This window comes from Diplotaxodon limnothrissa, linkage group LG9, assembly GCF_057381915.1.
Source record: "Diplotaxodon limnothrissa isolate DT_005_m linkage group LG9, D_limnothrissa_male_GT1.1, whole genome shotgun sequence".
NCBI lineage: Eukaryota > Metazoa > Chordata > Actinopteri > Cichliformes > Cichlidae > Diplotaxodon > Diplotaxodon limnothrissa.
Window position 1 is genome coordinate 20703417 of NC_140604.1, and position 20061 is coordinate 20723477.

General features: G+C 41.5%; 1 protein-coding gene across 1 annotated transcript in view; it reads left to right on the top strand.

The window, feature by feature from the left end:
* Positions 1 to 1789: 1789 nt before the first annotated feature.
* tmem108 (transmembrane protein 108) overlaps positions 1790 to 20061 on the top strand; it is a 57948-nt gene continuing 39676 nt past the window's right edge. Inside the window, exon 1 of the mRNA XM_085362113.1 lies at positions 1790 to 2362. The gene's annotated coding sequence lies outside the window, so the exon portion shown is untranslated. The remainder of the gene's footprint in view (positions 2363 to 20061) is intronic.

Genomic DNA, 20061 nt, shown 5'->3' on the forward strand with positions numbered 1-20061 from the left:
TTTTTTTTTCCAAATGTCCTGTTATAAGTGTGTGTTGTTAACTTTCTTTCTTTTGCAAAATAAAACCTGCCTGTGTATTTATTGAGAAATCATCCTGCCTAAGGCAGCTTATTAACTTAGTCTCTGACAAATTTGGTCAAATTGACATGTTTCTTGCCCTTCACTGGTTATAGCCCATTTGCATCATCTGTCGATCCCCCCTCCAGTCTAGTAAACACTAGATTTTGTTTACGCTGTTCATGTAGGCCTCTGGTACACTGATGTGTTGCTTCATACCAGCGTGCCAGCTGAGGTTTGAGGCCTTGGTTCTCTCTCATAAGATGGTTAAGTGGTTTAACCTCGTAATAGATGGACCAGCTGACCGCCTCCCCACAGGTTCAGTATTTAGAAGTGTGGGATTAGAGGAGGAATCCTGACAGGGAGGGAAACATGACTCAGATCCCAGAGGGCAGCTTAAGGTCACTCACAAAGTTTGGCAAGTTTCAAATTTTACAACCAACTAATTTTAATGGTAACAACCAAACCGTATTTAATTAAGCTGCATATTATAGGGCAAAGGACCTGTTCTTGCACACCGCACATACCTGTGAGCTGTGAACAAGTCCACCCTTGAACAGTTTTTCCTACAGGAAAGGCAAGGGTTAAATTATCGTATAATTTATATTGCTGTTAATTTTATGCCAGCATAGCCAATATGCGACTTAAATATCAGGGATATGGAAGATGAAGACTGCCAAAATAAAAACCCCAACTAATAAAAGAATGACAAAGCTAAATTATAATGTATGAGGAAGGCATGTATAATGTAGCTTTGCACTGATGTTTAACAACTAATAACATAATACAAAAGTTTAAAAAAAACATGATAATGATAAACATAATCTGGCAAAAGAGCAAAAAAAAAAGCAGATAAAGCAACTCCCCCCCCCCCCCCCCCTCTAAAAAATAAAAATTAAATATAGAAGCGATATATAAATTATGTAATGCTTACATCTTTTTATTTAATGTTGTATTTTCATATTTTGAGTCTTAGTTTTGTGAACATGCAAGCTGGAGATAAATGCCAGTGGAAGTGGAAATTTTGGGTTTTTATTTCAAAATTTCAAGATTTTTGAGAGATTAACACGAAATTTTAACCTACTTCTACTTGGTAATCGATCAATTAATAAATAAATAAATTTAAAAAAAAAAAACAATCAGCGTGGGAACAAGCTTGCATAGCCCTCAATAGGTGGAGAGCCACTATAAGTCCTGCACTGAATCACACTTTCAGCAGTGATGGGAAACATTTCAGTGCTTATTTATTAGTTTTTATGTGTTGTATCAATTTAGATCAAATTAATAGTTATGGTTTAATTAACTAAATGTTCTCACAGAGCTAAATCACGCCTGTAATGTACTTATTTTATCTGTCTGTAAACAACAGAATCATTAAAAAGCAATGTTTGCTAATAAGTCTATTAAACCAGTAATGAAGGCAGGATTTTAAGTGTTTCTTTCTCTCTTTTACACTTTGTTCAGGAGTTAACGCATCGTTTCTTAAACCACTGCAGCTCATAAAAATCCCGGAGCTCTGCAGCTGGACACGACAACGATATTAATATTCACAGGTCCCGCTCCAGGAAGTGTGGATGTCTGAAACAGTTTTCCATCAACAGGTGTCCCACAGAGGTGGACTAACGTCCCACTTTGCTGACTGGCAATTGGCCAAGAGTTCAGCTTCACTGACGTTTCACTGCGTCACGCGGTCCTCTTTCTATATGCTAACTTTGTGGGTTTCGTGTTGGGACGGGGGATTTCAGCGCGACCCTGCGATCAGGGAGGAAAACTCTGCAGCAGTCCTCATTAAAATTCCCCGTCCGTACGCTCACCACGAGAACCTCCTGTGGTGGGTGGCACCGGCGTCCTGCGCGCCTCTTAATTGCGCATCAAGCATTAAGGGGAGATCACGGATCACAGTTCCATTACCCGTGGCCGCGGATTACGCTGCCTTGAGGCTGGGAGGGGGTTGCTTCACGTCCCGCTATTTACGGCGTTGGGGCTGAGAGAGGAAAGGTGGACGCAGAGGGGTCTAGAGGTCCAGCGAAGGGTGGCGCCCTGCGCATGTTGTAGTCCAGCGCCTGGACGCACAGTGCCGCTTCCCAGGGGCCGGGGGACCCACAGCGACACGGTCGGCTCCTGCAGTCCGCTGCCTGGGCTCCACTGGCTTCTCGCTGCAGCTCATGATTCGGACATTTCTGTGCGGGGACTGGCAACATGTGCGCCCGGATGGTGTGAAGTGTGACACGGCGGCTTTTGGGTTGCATTTCACTCGGATACGCCGAGCAGGCTGCCCGACGTTACGGCGCACCTTGTGCAGTAGGTAAGTCGGCTACATCTTCATCCCTGTACTTCAGATTACACACATCACCCTCCAGCTGCTCTGCGCATCCGGCGAGTTTTATTGATCGCTCTTACCTCCCTTATTGATTATGTTAAACGTCCGATTTGTTGAAATCTGCTCAGGGTTTCCGGGCAGTTATGAGCAGCGGTGACAGACACGAAGGTCTGGGCTTCAAATCACTGTCAGTGCTGCAGAACATGTCACTGCAAGATATCCTCATCCATGCCCTATCAGCTCAGAGCATCAATAATGCATTGCACGATGTGAATATTGATATCAAGACTGGGAAATGCCATCGTCAGAAGTTGAGCTCGCGTTGCTTTCTGGAAGAATCATCATGTAATTGAGGAATAGTTTTTATTTATTTATTTTATTCAGTGTGATCTTAGGGGGCTTAAGAGGCTTGAAAATCATCTTAAATGAATGAACATTACCACCTAATAAAACATCTTTCGAGGGTTTCAATGGACTTTTGGTGACACTTAGTTCTTGAAGAGAGTACAGACTGATTTGTCCAGTTTTTTTTCTTGGATAAAGTTTGTGAAGACAATAAAAGCCATGAGTCTTCCAGTCTGATCATCTTTGTCCCGAGTGCTTTATTTGTCAGGCAACATGGACAGAAACAAAGGAGATAATAGAAGAAACTCTCTTAAAATGCCATAGTGCCAAGAACAAACTGCATCACCAAATACCCCATTGGAGTGTGAAGGTTCAGCTTTGTTCAAGAACAGAGGGTTCGTATAGAGAACAGTTTAAAGTGTGTGCTAATTGAACCTGCCGGCCACTCTCCCCATTGTAACGGGAATGTTTGGTTGCTCGTCCTCCACAGAAACCCCCCACTCATTTGTTCTGGCGGGACAATCCTCCAGTGCCATGTGTGCAATGGTTTGGGGGGGAGGGAGCAGGGTCAGCAGGGGTATTGACATCTGCGGCTGACAGCTTCCTCGGAGCGAGCTGACATGCTGTGATACCATGAATGGGTATTAGGAAACATATGAGCAAAGCACTTAACACTAATGAGGACATTTATTCTTTGTCCACGATGCTTGGGCACCAGTTTTACACAATACTGCTGTTTTTGTCATTTGTCTAATGTAACTAGAAGTAAGGACAGTTACTCGTGTCACGCGGTCACTCAGTTTAAAGCTTGGCTTCATTTAGCATCAAGAGTTCAGAGACCTTTTATTTCTCAGCGTTTTTGGACTTAATTAACCGATTGATTGTAGTTAGAGGTTGATGTTAAAACAACTTCAAGTTTTAGTCACAGTATCCCAAATCTAGTGCTCAAACTGGGTAATTAATTGATCTGTTAACTTTCATATAACCTGAATTATTAGTACAGCATTGTGGTAGATCAACTGTTTGTTGTTTTGAGCAATTTGGGGAACAGTTGTTTAGATATTTGAGCTTTCTTCTTTTTTTCTTTTCGCCTCGTATTGTCAGGTCTTATAATATTAGAAGTGATCACTGTTGTGAACTGAATTGAGTAAGTGTCTTAAATCTGCAGTATTTCTGTTGGCCAATAGAGTGGCAACTACTCTGGTTACAAAAAGCAGTCATTGTTTAGAAGTTTACAGGAAAATTCCTCTGGTGTTCACTTGATCAAGACCTCAGGAAACACCTTTCCAGTGAGTTTATGCTATCACAAGTTTGGCATCTTATTTAACACAACAGGATATACTTTCTTTTTAAAGTAAAATAGATGATTATTCAACGTACGGTTTTAGGGTTTGAGTAATTCTTATGCTAATACTGCACTGAGTTTGCTCTGTTCTTGGCTAGGAGGTGATATAGACTTAAAATTATATCCAGGTATTTAAAGGAAATAATGATTTTTATGGTTATGTGGGGGAAAAGGACTGAAGGGTGTTTTATCAATGGAGTTATAGTTGCAAACAAATTAAAGTACATTTTTCTTTTACAGTGAGCTACTGTGATTGATGATAGACTACTTAGTAAGTGTGAGTCTATCAAGGTACCAGCAGCAGCATTGTAGTGCAGTAGTAGTGACACAGCATAAGTTTAACAATAACTAAAGTAGCTTAACCTTGTACATAATGAGGAGATGCACAATATTATCACATAATAAAACAGAAAACAAAGAAAAAGTAAACGTATGGCATCGCTACATCGTTGATGTTGTCATATGAAACCTTTATCAATGGTTATTATGAGTGATATGATATAGCACAGCCCTGTTTCTCAGTCCGTATCTTTACTCAGAAGACAAAATAGTTATGGCCTGATTGGGGCTCTAAAATCAGAGCCTATAATGGGTAATGTCACAGTACATCTTTTATGTACAATCTTTGCTAAAACACCAAATATTGAGAAGTAAATTTAGCCATTTTTCCATCTGTTCTCTGTTTTTACTCTGTCATTCATGTTTCTGTCACATGCAACTGCTCAAAGGTAGAAAGCCTCCAGAAACTTGTTCAAATACATAAACTGCAAACAATAGGTTACATGACAGGTTACCGCCCACAAATCCCGCCACTTCTTTCTGATCCCTGTATTATTATGAAGGTCAAAGTGTCGGTCATTTCAACGCCTTTCTACTCCTTTCTACTGTCAACTTTAGAAGGAACTTGCAGTGGCCAGGAGCTGAACAGAATCCACAGCTACTTTCTTATCAGAAATGTCAGGAAAAGCCAACATTAACACCGAAAAACAACCAGAAAATATCAGCAATCACATCCAGAGCTGCACACAAATTTATCAGGGAGTTTCCTGGGAAAGGGACATCTGGTTTCTGACTCTTGCAAACTGCAGTCAAACTGATGGGAACGTTTTAAGGGAATGTGGCTATGACGGTGTGAGCTGGTCCTGTACTTGTAAGCAGGCGTCTCTCATGACTGGTAGAGAATGGTACACTATGAGTTGGAATGCAGCCCTCATGGGCCCCCTCATGCTGCACATTATGTGTTCTAAATGGACTTTGCACCTTCCTCCAGTCTGACAAAACAGCAAGTGGCCAAAACAGGATTTTACCTTAGCAAAGGAAGGAAAGCCAGCCAGCTTGCGCCTGTGTTTCTTTTCCTGTGTTCTCTAAATGCCATCCAGTATTAACGAAGGCCCCTTAGCTGCTTTGGAAATTACTTTCATTAAACCAAGAGGGGGATTCATAAACAGGAACTGCAGGGGAAGGTGGCACGCTGAAAGAAACCAAAAGCGGCTCTATTCAACCTAGAAGAAAAATAAAGTTTACCCCAGAGCCGGTTATGATCCTATCGGTTAAAGAGTGCTCCCATAGGACCAGAAGGAGACGGGGCTCGAGAAAAACAGCCTGACTTCGAAATAAAAAAAGAAGAAAGGAAAGAAAAAGCGGCTCTCTTTCAGGGTGTTGACATTTGAAATCCAGCATACTGTATACAGTAGTATCAGAACAGGCTCTATTTGCCCGCTGGGGGGGTTCAAAATGAATAATATACCATGTGGTGCCTCAGGTAAACAAAGGGTTTCAGTTCTTGGCAGCAGCAGAAGACCCACCTGCCCACAGCAAGCAGAGGTCACAGGAAATTCAAACAGAATGGTAATGAATAACTAACCATTACGATGATTAAAGGGGGGCGATGGGCACTGGGAGATAAGTGTGTGGGGACCGTCCGAGCGTGAGGTGTTTACAAGAGGAATTCCTCGCATTCCCCATCTGCAGTCATGCCACTCCAATCTGGACCTCCACCCACTGATCCACTGATGGTCACCCTCCATACCAAGAGGGACACAAGGGGCGTAAAAGGGTCCATAAGCTCTATCAAAGTTAAAAGCTGCTGCGAATGTGTTGTGTAAGAGGGGTTAACGATTTTTTAGGAGCGTTTGATGGCGTCCGGAGCACTAAAAGCTCCATAAACGAAAAACGACAGAGAGAATAATGGCAAAATCTTTTGTTTTCCACACAGTCAGTCTACTGCAAAATGATGGTGCTTTCAGGGGTTTTAGCTTGATCAACTTTGTTTGATAGCTCTGCATGTTTAACATCCCCAACAGCAAACGTGCTATTTTTAGACCAGCTGTCAGATTGGCTCTAGGGATGAAAATGTTGGTCTGTTTTTCAGTCCACAACAGTGCTCAAGACTGAAATATATCCAACACTGTTGTAAGGGTTGTCGTAAAATCGAGTTCAGATATTCATTGTTCTCAGCAGATGCATGCTAATCACTCTGAAGATGTCCTGCTATTTACTCCAGTGTTTCTAGCACCTAATGAATTTTGTCTTGTATGTCAAAAAACGCTGTAAAGTGCTGTGTCAGATAATCTGTAATAAATGATGGACGTAGGTTTTGTGTCTTAAAAAATGAAGCCATTTCTGAACTTGCTTAAATCTCCATTCTTCTAAACATCCTGCAGGGGATAAAAAATGAAGTCTAATAGTAAAGAAGCCTAAAGGAAAACAATCATTCCTCTCAGCTGATCTGTAAATATTTTCTTTATGAGTTTTATGATCTCAGTTTTTGGTTTTGAGTCCTGCTGAATGCAACATTATATTCATTTTGCAAAATATGACCTTTTTTAGAGCCACTCCTTAAAGCTAAGAACAGGAAGCTTAGGATACAATTCACGTGGGCTCACCACAATAGGACAATGGAAGAGTGGAAAGGCGTTCCACGGTCTGAAGTGCCTTGATTTCTGCTGTCTCATTCAAATATTATGGTCATAAACAACATGAAAACATGGCTCCATCCTGCCTTGTATCAGTGGTTCACATTGCTGGTGGTGTAATGTGTGAGGGATATTTTCTTGGCACACTTTGAGCCCCTTAGTACCACCTGGGGAGTATTGTTGCTCACCATATCTATCCCTTTATGACCACAGTATATCCATCTCCTGGTTTCTTGAACGTGACAATGAGTTCACTGTACTCAAAAGGCCTCCACAGTCACCTGATCTCAGTCCAGTAGAGCACCTTTGGGATGTGGTGGAACAGGAGACTCTCATTATGGAGGTACAGCAGGCAAATCTTCAACATCTGTGTGATGATTTCATGTCAACATGGAGCAAAATCTCTGAAGAGCATTTGCAGCATGTTTGCAGAATTAAGAAGGTAAAAAGACCCAGTAATAGCAAGGTGTACCTAATAAAGTGGCTGATGAGTTTAGTCTTGTTGGTGTTTCCCCATACTTTGCCACAAAGGTTATTTAATATAGATTTAGTCAATATAAAGTTGTAAGAAATCTAAGAAATGAAGCATATTTGTTCATAAGGTTCATAACTCTGTTCTTTACCCCTGCAGTCTATACGAGTGTTTTATTTTTTCAACGGTCAAGTTCTTTAAACGACGCAGTTGCTCAGCATATTTTGCTCTTACATAATCCTGTTTGAACAGCGTTTGATTTTCTTCGGTACCATCTGAGAGCCTCTTTAATCCAACTGTCTCTCTGTCACATGCAAAATAAACTAGACGCAGAAGAAGGATCCCACTTTGTTAAACCCACATGTGAAAAGTGAAACATCGAGAGGTGCGATCAAGACGCCGAAGGTTTGTGGCTTAGGATCAATCAGCACATTTTTTTTAATGCATTTCAGATGACTGGGGCTAATAGGATTATGAGAAGTCCTGGGGGAGCTGCATGTTAGTTACAATACTAGAAGGTGTCAGCCCAGTGATTACCAGGTGTGAGGCTCACCTATGAGGATTAGTCAGAACCTCTAATGGATGGCAGGTTGTGACCACGGATAACAAGGAAGCAAATCGCAGCCCTGTCGTTGTGGAAAATGCTTTTCCATCAGGTTAAAAAAAAACGGAGGTTCTAGTTTCCTTGGCAACTTCTTGAATCTGAATATGTGCAAAAGCAGCTCTGAACTTCTTGCACCACCAAAAAGCATAAAGATCCTCTGATTTGGAAATTGCTAACCCGTGTCAGTCTGACTTTGAATTTCTTACATTGTGTGTCCTTTGCTTCTTATCTTCGCCTCAAAGCTTTTGAGCACGTAATCAGTTAAAAGAAACCTTGTCTACCAGCCAGACTTGTCTGATAGAGGCTGCAGATTAAAGTGGCACCATATGCTTGGGAATGAAGTGCCCCCCCCCCCACTGCCATGCTAGAGCTTATTACTGGGCCCCTGTGTCACTGTCAGCAGCTAATTGTTCTTGTGGATTGAGGTGATGAGGGGGAACAACTCCCCTGTCTTGTCCTAAATGCCGGGTCATCTTTACTCTTCTTGCTCTGCAAATCAAAGCATTTCCTTGTCCAAACACACAATATGTGTATTTACAGCCAGCTGCCAGGCCTAGCACTTACACTACCCTTGTTCAAAATGCCTGCATCTAAGCAGAGGGAGCCAGGAAAAGAAAAGCTCCGGAGTATATAAAACCGTTGCTTTCTTTCTATGCCCTGACCATGCCCCATATGGCTCATTTCATGGATGCTGGAGAGTCTGATTGAAGGGCTGAAGAGCAGAACTGATGTTCTTTATACACAGTTAGCAAAGTGGGAGCCAAGTCCGGAGCAAGGTTGCATGAGGTAAAAGGAAATATGTAGGAGATAGGAAAATGATTTGTTCGAGTGTAACAGAGTGCACTTTGTCACGAAGCACAATGTGGCACAAAAGAACAGGAAAGATTTCTTTCCAAAGAAACCTTAAGGTTATATCAGGGATTTCTACCATTTCATACAAGTACCCCAGGGGGCACCTTTGCAGCAGCTAAGCAGTATATGAAAACATTAAATCAGCTAATCGTAAAATGTGGACCTTAAAAAGTTTCAGCAGAAATGTTAAGAGTTAACGAAAAACAATGGTAAGTAAAAGACAAACAAATATTAAAATACATGAGTAATACTAGTCAGTACTGTTAAAACAGTTAATACAGTTCCAACACTGGTAACAGTATATCTGTAATCTGTTAAAAAATGTGCGAAGAATTAACTATCAATTGTTTTGGCTACAGATCAGCAAGAGAACAAGGTGGCTACATTTAATGGTTAAGTACATGAAATACACTGTTGTGCAAAAGTCTTGAGCCACCCCTTGTTTCTTTATATAGGTGCAGCGATTTATTGAAACATGAAATACAGTCAAAAAGGCAAAAGCAGAGTTTGTACAATTCTAATGAGCCTGAAAGTCAACGTGACCGCCTTCATTCTTCAACACAGCCTGAACTCTTCTAGTCAAGCTTTCTTGTCATTTCTTTATGTAGTTTCAGGAATTGTTCTCCAGACTTCTTGAAGGACATTCAAAGCTCTTCTTTGGATCTTGGCTGTCTTTTGTTCAATTCTCTGTCAGGATGATCCCACACTGCTTCAGTAATCCTAATGACTCATAGTATTTCATGGTGTTTTTTTCTATCCAGGTATGTACATTTTCATAAGAACATGTCTTTCACAATCTGCCACTTATTCAAGTTTTCAAGTAATATTTTTTTTCAAATCATCTTCAAAATTACAAAATATACAGTTAAAAATACAATTCAAAATGTAAAACTGTTATATGCTATATGTAGCGATATGACTGGTTTATCCCTTGAATCAGGTGCGTTTTTCACTTTGAAATGATTCACAGGTAAGGATTAAGCAGCTAATCAGACAAAAAAGCATGTAGAAAATGGTCATGTAGAAGGACTGGACTGAAAAAGAGTGGAAAACCATAAAAGACCTTTAAAAAGATTAGGAGAAAGTCTGGCATGTCCTCCTTCCTTTAAAGAAATGAGGGATGGCTCAAGACTTTTTTACAGTTTTGTACAACTGATGAAAATCAGTAAGAATAACACTGGAATTGGTTTATACAGACAGCTAACAGTTCAAAATTTGAACAAAACTATGGCGAGTATGCCTCTGATGTCCTCTTATCCAAAGGTGTCACAGGAGCTGACATTTCATTGTAAGCTAGTCATTAACCACCTCTGGGAGAACGCCTCAAATATGAAAATATCAGCACTTGTCACCCACAATTAGACAGAGAGGCTTATACAGTTTCCTTCCATTCTCTCCCCCGTCTGCCTCTCTAGGCTCGGAGATTTGTGTCTTCAGAGGCTAAAAAGCTGCCTGGTAATCTGAGACAGCATTAATAGAGAATAAGATGGAGCGAGGCGACCCCACAAATTAATTACTATACACAGAGCGGCAAAAAACAAACAAACTGTCAAGTGACACAGTGGGATTTTGTTTGTTTTGTGATTGTGTTTGTTTGTGAATGTGTTTGTGATGCTGGTAACGGTGTCAGGTACATCACCATGGAGACTGTGGTTTTATTGTGTGGGGAGGATGTTGATGCTGGAGCTGGCAGCAGACAGAAGCAACGTTGTAGCAACAGCAAAGTCTGACTGGACAGCAACTGGACAGATATCAGTTTTGTTTTTGTTTTTTTATAAACAAGGCCCGTTTAAAAAAATTGATGTGGGCCTTGCCCGTCTCTCACATTTCCACCCCGACAAATTGAAGGCCCGGGACCGCTCGCCCACAAGATCCATGTTCACACCCAGATTATCTCATATACAGAATAGCAGTGCAGTGAATGAAAGGCAGCACGAGCCCAATGAAACTGCCGCTGAAGCTGCTGGAACGACTCCTCTCCTCTCATCCCCTCTGCTCCCTCGCAAAAGAGGAGAGTGAGGGTGTCCTTTGGGTAGAAGGGATGACTTGACGTTTTGGGTTTGTCAGAAGCCGCAAATAAATTGGACTCACTGGTCGCTCCACGGGCTGTTTGGGCTGTAAACACACTGCAGCTCGATATGTCAAACATGCTGTAGTAACTGCAGTTCTTTTTCTGCTCCCTTTCAGCGCTGTAATGAGAGTTTATGCATCTGCTGCTGCTGTAATAACCATATTTTTCTTGTTTCCTCTGCATAATGTGCTCTTGCAGGACCATATGTATGTTTTTGTAAATGTAGGCTCTGTCATTTTATAATCCTAAAATCTCTCTATTGGCTTAGGCAGCACGTGTAAATACAGATAACAAGATATCAACAAGAGTTATACATTCCTTTAGAAATTAATGCATTCGAACCCCTGTGTGTTGCAAACATCTAATCCATTATACAGTAAGTTAATTGTATAGTACTGTCTTCTGCACTGAGTCTGGATGTTAACTGCTAGTGAATGCGCAATGGGATTTTATTTGAACTGAGCTGCACAGACATAGCTAAAAAACAACAAAAATAACCATATAAACAAGTATTTGGCTCCTTCATTTTCATAGTATTTTTACATGACTGTTTCATTTCCAAACATCTGAGGCTCTATGATGTCTCCCATTGGTTAATGAAGTCCTGGTCCGGGCGTTGACGATGACAATTTTAATGAACATTTGTTAGCCAATGAGCAAACCCTGTTTATCTCCTTCTCTATAGAGATATAGCAGCACAGAAGTTTAAGATGCAATTTTAAAAGGTAAAATTAAAATAAATATTAAATCAGTATGTTATGAGCACACATCCCAAATCCCCTCTAAGCACTTGTGGGAGCATTTTGAAGTAGGAAGAGTTTATCTCAGGTCCCGCCCACTTTGCGCCGCCAGCAGTTATTTGCCCCGTTGTTGAATGCTATTCGTTTTCTACAGTCTCCGGACGCTCCGTCGCTGTGGATCGCTTCCAGGGTGGATGCTGCTTTGATGTCTCCGGTGGGGACAGAGACAGCATGTTTTATTTAGTAGGACTTTAAACTAGTGAAATGAGCCCAGGAAGTCAGGAAAGTGTTTGCTGAGGTCAAAGAGCAAGGGCCCGAGAGCCATTTTCTCATAGACAGTCCGAGTTCTTTTTTGCAACCAATTAATTGGCCATTTAAAAAAATGCATGCTAAATCCACTCACACAGGCTTCTCCTTTCAGACCAGGAAGATGCAGCATCTTTTATACACAGTCTATGGTCCTAGCCCTCCTCTGAAATGCGATACTAAAGTTATATTACAAGCATCAAAATTATAGAACAACCAGCAGCTACGTTGGCACCAAGTCCCTGCAGCTGTAGCGATTCTCAACATCATCCCTGGGCTTCTTGTGTGTGAATATTGAAGCATTTGATGGCTGAAGTTTCTTTGCATCTTTGCACTGCTGAACATAGTTGGTCAGCTGCCCGTTTGTAGCTTCATGTCACTGACTTTATCGAAAATGATTTGAAGCCATTCTGCATTGGTAGTGTGAAGTGGATGTTTTCTGTATCCAGAAGAATACGAGGGTCGTGATTAGACTCGCGGACGCCTGCAAGCTCTTCAGCTTTTTGTGACAACACAGTTATACTAAGTAGCATGCTAAGGAGCATAGGAAGAACAAGGTATTATAACAAGAACAACAAAGCACCTGTGGTTTTTGCAGCTGTGTGTGTACACAGCATAATCCCAACCTTAGAGGGCAACTGGCTCACGTGGGAGGCCTGTCAAGTAATTCAGTTCACTCAGGCCTTCCAGGTTATAAAAGCTGGACCATTTCTCTGCCTCCTCTCCTTCCACCTGGGTTTAATTTTTTGTGTTTGCACTCCAAAGCGCAGATGACATTTATTCATCCATTGACTATTTGCATTGCTGATATTGCTGAGGCCGACTTCCACAGCTTAAAACACGTAAATGTAATTTACAGACTGTAGTGAATGTCTGGAATGTGTAAGAAATTTATAGTTTGGTTTGCATGTTTTAGATTATGGTTAGCTGTGTTGTTATAGTTATCAACAGAAACAATGTGCAAAAAAAACCACTGGAATGGTCCTTTAAATTGAGACGCAAACAAAGCTTTGTCATTAGTGGCAAACAATTCCTCTCCCGCACAACTGTCAACACACAAACTCTTAAAATAATGTCCGTGAGGTTTGGTTGCCACCTCTGCCTTCCCCTGGGGACTCGCTCCATTCTTCACTCTTCAACTAATAATAGATGCTACCGCTCATGCCGCCATATTGTCCCATGTCCGGCATCACAGAGAAGAGAGAAGAGGTGGAATGATGGAAGCAGAGACACGGAGACACCTACAAATTTGCTCCCAGCCAGCTCGGTTTCCCCGCGGGGCCAACCATCTGACATTTAGCTACGCTAGCTGTAAACAGGCCACTGGAATGCCATTGACATTCATTTTGTCTGAAACAGTTTGTTTGCTTTTGTCACTCTCCTCATTGGTAAGCCCTGGAATTTTCTTCCAAAAATTAAATGCAAGCCGAGAGCAGCTAACAACGACTAATATCAATCATTTTGTTCACTGGTCATCAAAGGAGTTCATGAGTTATTTTGGTTGTTGTGTACATATAAAGACAAATATATACTGATACTATTCCAAAAATTATACATTTAGATTTAGGTGTGCAGAGATCAGAACTCAAGCACCTACTTGCTGGTAAATTATAGGTATTTTTCACAATATTCAGCCCTGAAAATATGTGGAGTGAGCTGAACATACTTTAAAAAAAAACTGTAGATTTGCTGTTTTTATGTCATTACTTTGGCAGAAATCTTGACCTAACTTAAAATCTCTACTTACAAAATCATTGTTAAAATGAAGCAACTGCTGCCCCAGCTCCACTGCATGGATGAGAGGCACTTATGTAAATTTTTTACATAACCTCATCCAAGGTCAGAATGACATCTGAGCAACTCTAAAGGAAAAACCTTAAATTTGTCTAATCAAAAGTGTAAATTAGAGAGTAAGCCAGTACACTGACTAAAGTACTGGCTGTATATGTATCATTTATTAAACCGATACTTTACTAGATTAATTAACTGGCCTATAAATACTGGAAACTGGATGTCAAAGATCCTGAAGCTGAAAACAAAAAAATGTATTGAACTAAATCTTGTGTGGAGGGAAATCACTATGAATCATATAAATTAGGTTTTGATTCATGTTAACCTGCTTCATCCATCCCAAAGCCAGTTTTGATGTGTGTTTGGGATCATTGTCCTATGGGGAAACCCAACTGTGCCCATTAACCATTTAACTGTTGATTTGAGGTTAAGTTGAAGAATTTGGAGGTCGCCCTCCTTCATTATTCCCTCCACTTTGTGCAATGGTGCAACACCACCGGCATGATGCTACCACCACCATGCTTAACAGTTGGTACGGTGTTCCAGAAGGATCTGACTTGTCCAAGCGAGCAGCTGCACATTTTAGGTAAGCTTGAAGGTATTTTGAAGCAAGATCTTCCTTCTTGGTCCATACTCTACCAGTTCATGGCAGGCTTGAGCCTTGGCGGTTCCTATGTTGTTCACAGTTTGGGTGTTTTTCCAGATCCAAACTACCTCTGAGTTCAAAGTTTAATGACAAATTTATCGCAGTATAATTTTTTTGATTAAAAATCTTGTTTATTCCTCCAGATACTTAGTTACAGTCGCTTGTTAACTATTTTCGTGTAGATTTTTCTGTAATTTGTCACTCGTTCCTTATTTGTCCCCCGATGGGAGTCTTAAAAATTTATGATAATCCCGTGTAATTATCCGATGAAAACAGCAATCATTTTTTAAACATTGTTAATTTTCTCACCTGTTTCATGTAAAAACTAAGAGGCGTGGACCATCTGTGGTTCATCACTTAATCATAAACTGTCTGAGGCACCCGCAGTTCTTGCTCCATCTCTTGTTTTTAACCACTTCTTCATTCATAATAAACACTGCTGACTGTGTGAGCAGGGGTGTTGCAGATTTCATCCAAACCACGCAGAGTCTGCCTTGTTCCTCTGCTGTTTACCTATTCATTAATTCAGCCGTGAATAATGGCACGGGAGAACCAAAGCACCTCATCCTCTGGTAATTAAATGTCTATTGGTGAGACATTTTTCTCCTGGAAAGGATTTTTAAAACTGTCACATGTGCGCATACACACACTCTGAGAAGCTGCCAGTGGGTGTCCTGGGCTGGCGTTGGTAATTAGCATGCTGAGTGGTTGCACTGATTGCTTCATTATTTTTCAGATTGGCATCAGCGGGAGATATATGATGGATATTGTTTGAGTGTAATCCATCCTAAAGCCACTTATACAGTACGTGCATCAATTTCTTCAGTTGTTGATGTTGCTTCACACCTATAGGAACAAGCCCATGTATTTAAAAAATGTTCCTCTAAGGCGCTTGCACCCTAATCTTGATCCTCTTGCGTCAGGTTAAATGGAGCTCCAAACCTCAGTGAAAATAACCACCATCATTGTGTTACTCAGCACACGGATCATGTTATAACTTGTGCTCTCTTGGTTTGGGGTGTTGGAGTTATGAAAGCGAGGCTTATTAGCAAGGCTCAGATCCTGTGTGTTCTGAAGAAAAAATCTAAATGGTTTCAGAATAATTGGCTTGTTTTGTTCACAGCAGTTCGGCCTGACACTGTAAGCAGGACAGCAATTATCAACCCAGTTTCGCAAGGATTATTTTTGTCTACGAAGAAAATAGTGGCTGCGTGTAATTGGACATTTTAGGCACACAAAATTGAGAATTTATAAGGCGCTAGATGTTTCATGAAGGCTTTAGTGCAGTACATTTTATGCTTAAGTGTTTATCTAATAGACTGTTGATCAAAAACAGTCAATTAATAAATGCAAGATAGAGGTTTCTATGGTAACATCACCCATTTATTTGTGGACAACTGTTTTGAAGCCTGAAGGGTGTTATTTTGGCCATTGCAGTATTGTTTTTTGGACCCAGACTTGAACACATTTTAACTTAAAGGTTAAATGTCAAGTTATTAGCTAACGCCAGTTAGCTGGTTAATAAAATGCACAAAGTATGTGTGCAACACAGATAGAAATATCTGCTACTAACCGGGGATAGAATATAGTACTGTGCAAAAGTCTTGAACCACCCTTCATTTCCTTATATTTTGCTTTGGAGAATTGGGAATGTTAAAATGTGCATACATACAGGACATACAGTATGTAAAGCAAAAACAATGTGTTCACTTCTAACAAGCTTGACAGTCTGTATTTGGAACATTTTTATTCTTTAACAGCCAGAAATCTCTTAGACAAGCTTTCCTGTCATTTCTTTAAGCAGGCTTCAGAAATATTTCTCCAAGCTTCTTTAAGGACCTTCAAAGCTCTTCTTTCTGGTTGTTTCTGTCATTTGTTCTGTTTTCTGTCAAAATGATTCCACACTGCTTCAGTGATGCTGAGGTGCAGACTCTCGGGAGGCCAATCCATGACTGATTTTGTTCCACTTTGTGCTTTTCTCCATTGGCAGCTGGTTTTTGAGGGGGACATTGACATACAAAAAATAAAGCTGTTCCCAATCAGATGCATTTGAGATGGTACTGTATGGTGGATCAAAGTCTGTTGGTTCTTTTCTGTGTTCATAATTCCAACACCACTGGGTGAAATGCAGCCCCAAGCTAAGACAAAGCCTCCACTGTGTTTTACAAATAGCTGTAGAAACTCATTGTTGTACCTCTCTCCTGACTTCCTCAACATATATAGCCAACTACAGATTTCAACCAGATATCTCAAATGTGGATTCATCATTCCATCAGCGCTGTTGCCACTGATTTTCAGTCCAGTTCTTGTATATTATATTGCATATCTGGCATACCTTAAGTTTACTTCCTGTTTCCCTTCTTTAAGATTGGCTTCTTGGAAGCCACCAACTGAGACCATGTCTGATCAGGCTTCAGTGAACAGTAGATGGATCAACTGAACACGACTTTCTGATATTTTTCTGCTGGAGAAATGACAAGTATTCAGCTAAAAGCTCTTTAGGAATCATTTTGTTGGTGGAAAAACACAATTGTATGCCTGTCAAACTGGCTTTTTATATAGATTCATATAAAGGAATTAGAACAAATTGTGTTTTTGTGAGTAACAAAGTGCCTAAAGATACTATTTAAAATGGGTTATTTGCTAAGTTGTCTTTTATTTGTAGATACATCACTGGTTCATCCCTTGAGTTAGGTACTTTTTTAAAGATCGAGCATTTCATAGGTCCGTGCTAAGCAGCTTTCCAACAAAAATATTCCTCTGAAATGGTCAAAACTCTGAGAGACCTTCAGAAAGCCTGGAGAGCTGCTGCTCGAGAACACTTTTAAAATAACAACAAGAAAGTCTGTCTCCTTGGAAGCAAAGTATAAAGAAATGAGGGGCGGCTCAAGACCTTTGCACACTATTGTACAAATAAAATAAACATTAAATTTCACTCACTAAACAAACTAGAGCACAGACTTATTCCTGGAAGTACAGCAAACCGCACAGCAAGTCATGTGACTCATCAGATAATTGGATAAAAATATTTCTAAAAAGTCGCATCCTGTTGAGAGGTCCAATTTAGCGACTTGGATTTTTAGAGGAGAAGCCATCTTTCATCCTCTGGCAGCTGGGATAGGCGCCAGTCCTCTCATGACCCTGTATTCTTTAAGATTTTATACAGAGTCATGTAAAAAATTAATCCATTTCAGTATGGGAATGGACTGTCTCCATTTAGATACAGCTTCAAGTGGCCATTCAAGGAACATCTGTTTTTTAAACAACTTGTATATAAACATTTTCTTCCATTTATCTGGGAACGACTCGCAGGAGCAGCAGTCTATCTGGGGGATCACTAAGAGAGATGTAATGTGTGGGACATGCCCAGAACACGTCACCCAGGAGGTGCCCGGGAAGCATCCTTATCAAATCCCCGAACCACCTAAACTGGCTCCTTTTGATGCGGAGGAGTAGTGGCTCTCCTCTGAGCCCCTCTCAGATGACTGAGCTCTTCAGGCAGGTATTTTAAGGAAGAGGAAGAAGCCAGCCACCCTTCAGGGAAAAATTATTTCCACTGCTTATATCTGCGATCTTGTTCTTTCGGTCACTACCCAGAGCTCGTGACCATAGGTGAGGGATGCAGATCGACCAGTAAATTGAGAGCTTTACTTTTAATGCTCACTTGGCTTTTCACCATCAGCATCACTGCAGCTGTGCCCCCAACCCGTCTGCCAATCTCTCGCCCTCTTCTCCCCTTACTGGCGAACAAGATCCTGAGGTACTTAAACTCCCGCACAAACAAATGCGCAGTTAGATAAACTAAGATGGTAAACGTCTTTTCCATTTTTCATTATTTGTTAGTGAAAATAGTCATTTATAGCTCAATTGGAAGAAAGACTGATGAATGGATTGCCCCTCATTGTGTACAGATTTCAGTGAAACCTGTACACGATGATCACCTAATGGGTCTTCACTCAAATTGCAAGGCCAGGATCATGTTTGTCCTTTTGTGGGCAGAAATCTGCAAACTGTGATGGATCATGGATCTGTTCTTTTCCCATGACTGGAGAGAGAGAAAACACCTGCTTGATACTTTGTCAGTTTCCGCCACTTCTAATTTGTCGTTTGCTGCTTTCCCGATTACAGCGCCGGCATCATCGGGCGCTTTCTGCTCAGTGATATTGATCCAAATGTTGTGTCAAACATGTTCCTCTCTGACACCTCCTGCACTGCAACCGGAGTCCCACCAGACCAGCATCAGCAGGATCTCACTTTAAAATGTCAACCCTGTCAGGCCTCCAAGCCATCATATCGTCTGTCATCTCTGAGTGAACATCAGCCCCAGAGCTGCAGGAGATGTTGATTCAAGTCATTACAGCTGCTCTGCTTGCTCCTGTAGTGGCTGGAAGGGGGAGGTCACCCCTGTGAGGACTCTAGGGCGCTCTCAGGGTGTGCCCTTCACGGGCATGTTTGGGTGCTGCAGTACGCACAGTTTTAGTCTTTAATTGCCTTATTAGAGCTTTAGTCTGTTTGGTGAACTGAGCAACCGGGGTGCTCATCCATAAGTAAATTCTCCCGCTTCAGGCCAATTGTCCTGGCCGTGTTGTTGTAGAGCGCATCTGCCTTCGCCTGTCACTCTGAATAACAATAGGTCTAATTGATGCAGTGTCTGTGTGTGTATCAGCATACAGCGAGCCAGACACACTCTACACTAGAAGCTCTTGGAGTTAATCCGTCTCACTAATGGTGGTGGGTAAGGGGGGGGGGGGGGGGAGGAGGAGGAGAGAGGAGAACAATGCGACATCTTTCCCTCCGTCTCTCTTGCTGTTTGGGCTCTGGACACGTGGTCATCACCCGGCGGGAAATCTGGGAACCTTGGATGTTCTGTACGGATGTTGCTCCTCTTGTTCGCTCGTCCCAGCTGGCTCTCAGCAATCTCTGCTGCACCACTCAAGGAAACGAGGTACAATACACACCCCAACCCCCCTCCATGCCTCCAAAAAACATCCCTACTGCTTTTCGTTCCTGCCATTGTCATGATACAAGAGGCTGCGTCAAGAGGTAAAATCAGGAATGTGTGTACAGAGCGTGGAAAGTCCTGGAGATTCTGAGGTGTATGCTCTGCTGTTTCTCCTGAAACTGTGTTTGGGGCCCATTAACTGAGACAGGAAGCGTTGAGACAGAGTGGAAACACTATGAATTTCCTGCTTTGCGATGCAAATTCTTGGGTACAACACGGACTTGCTGTGTCTACTTCACGGACATTCCTAAATGTGCCAAAGGGCCCCGTTTCCTGCCATTCTCCAGACGTAGCTGCCGTGTGGTTCATAGATACTCGCAGTTGGATTATCAGATGATACGTCCACAGGAAAGCGTGAACTTCGCTGCCTATTGTCACATTTTTACTCACTTACATCTTTAAATTCTACGTTACTGAATAGTACTGGATGAAGAGGATTTCCGAGGTTAGTTATTTCCTTCAGTGGTGACATCAGTTTCCTGACTTGCATTCAAGTATCAGTTATGTAAAAATTCAGCAGTTCGCCATCTGTTAAGCAGCACTGATACCTACATTTATCTTTTGTTTTTTGTCCTCGACCCCCCAGGATGCTGAA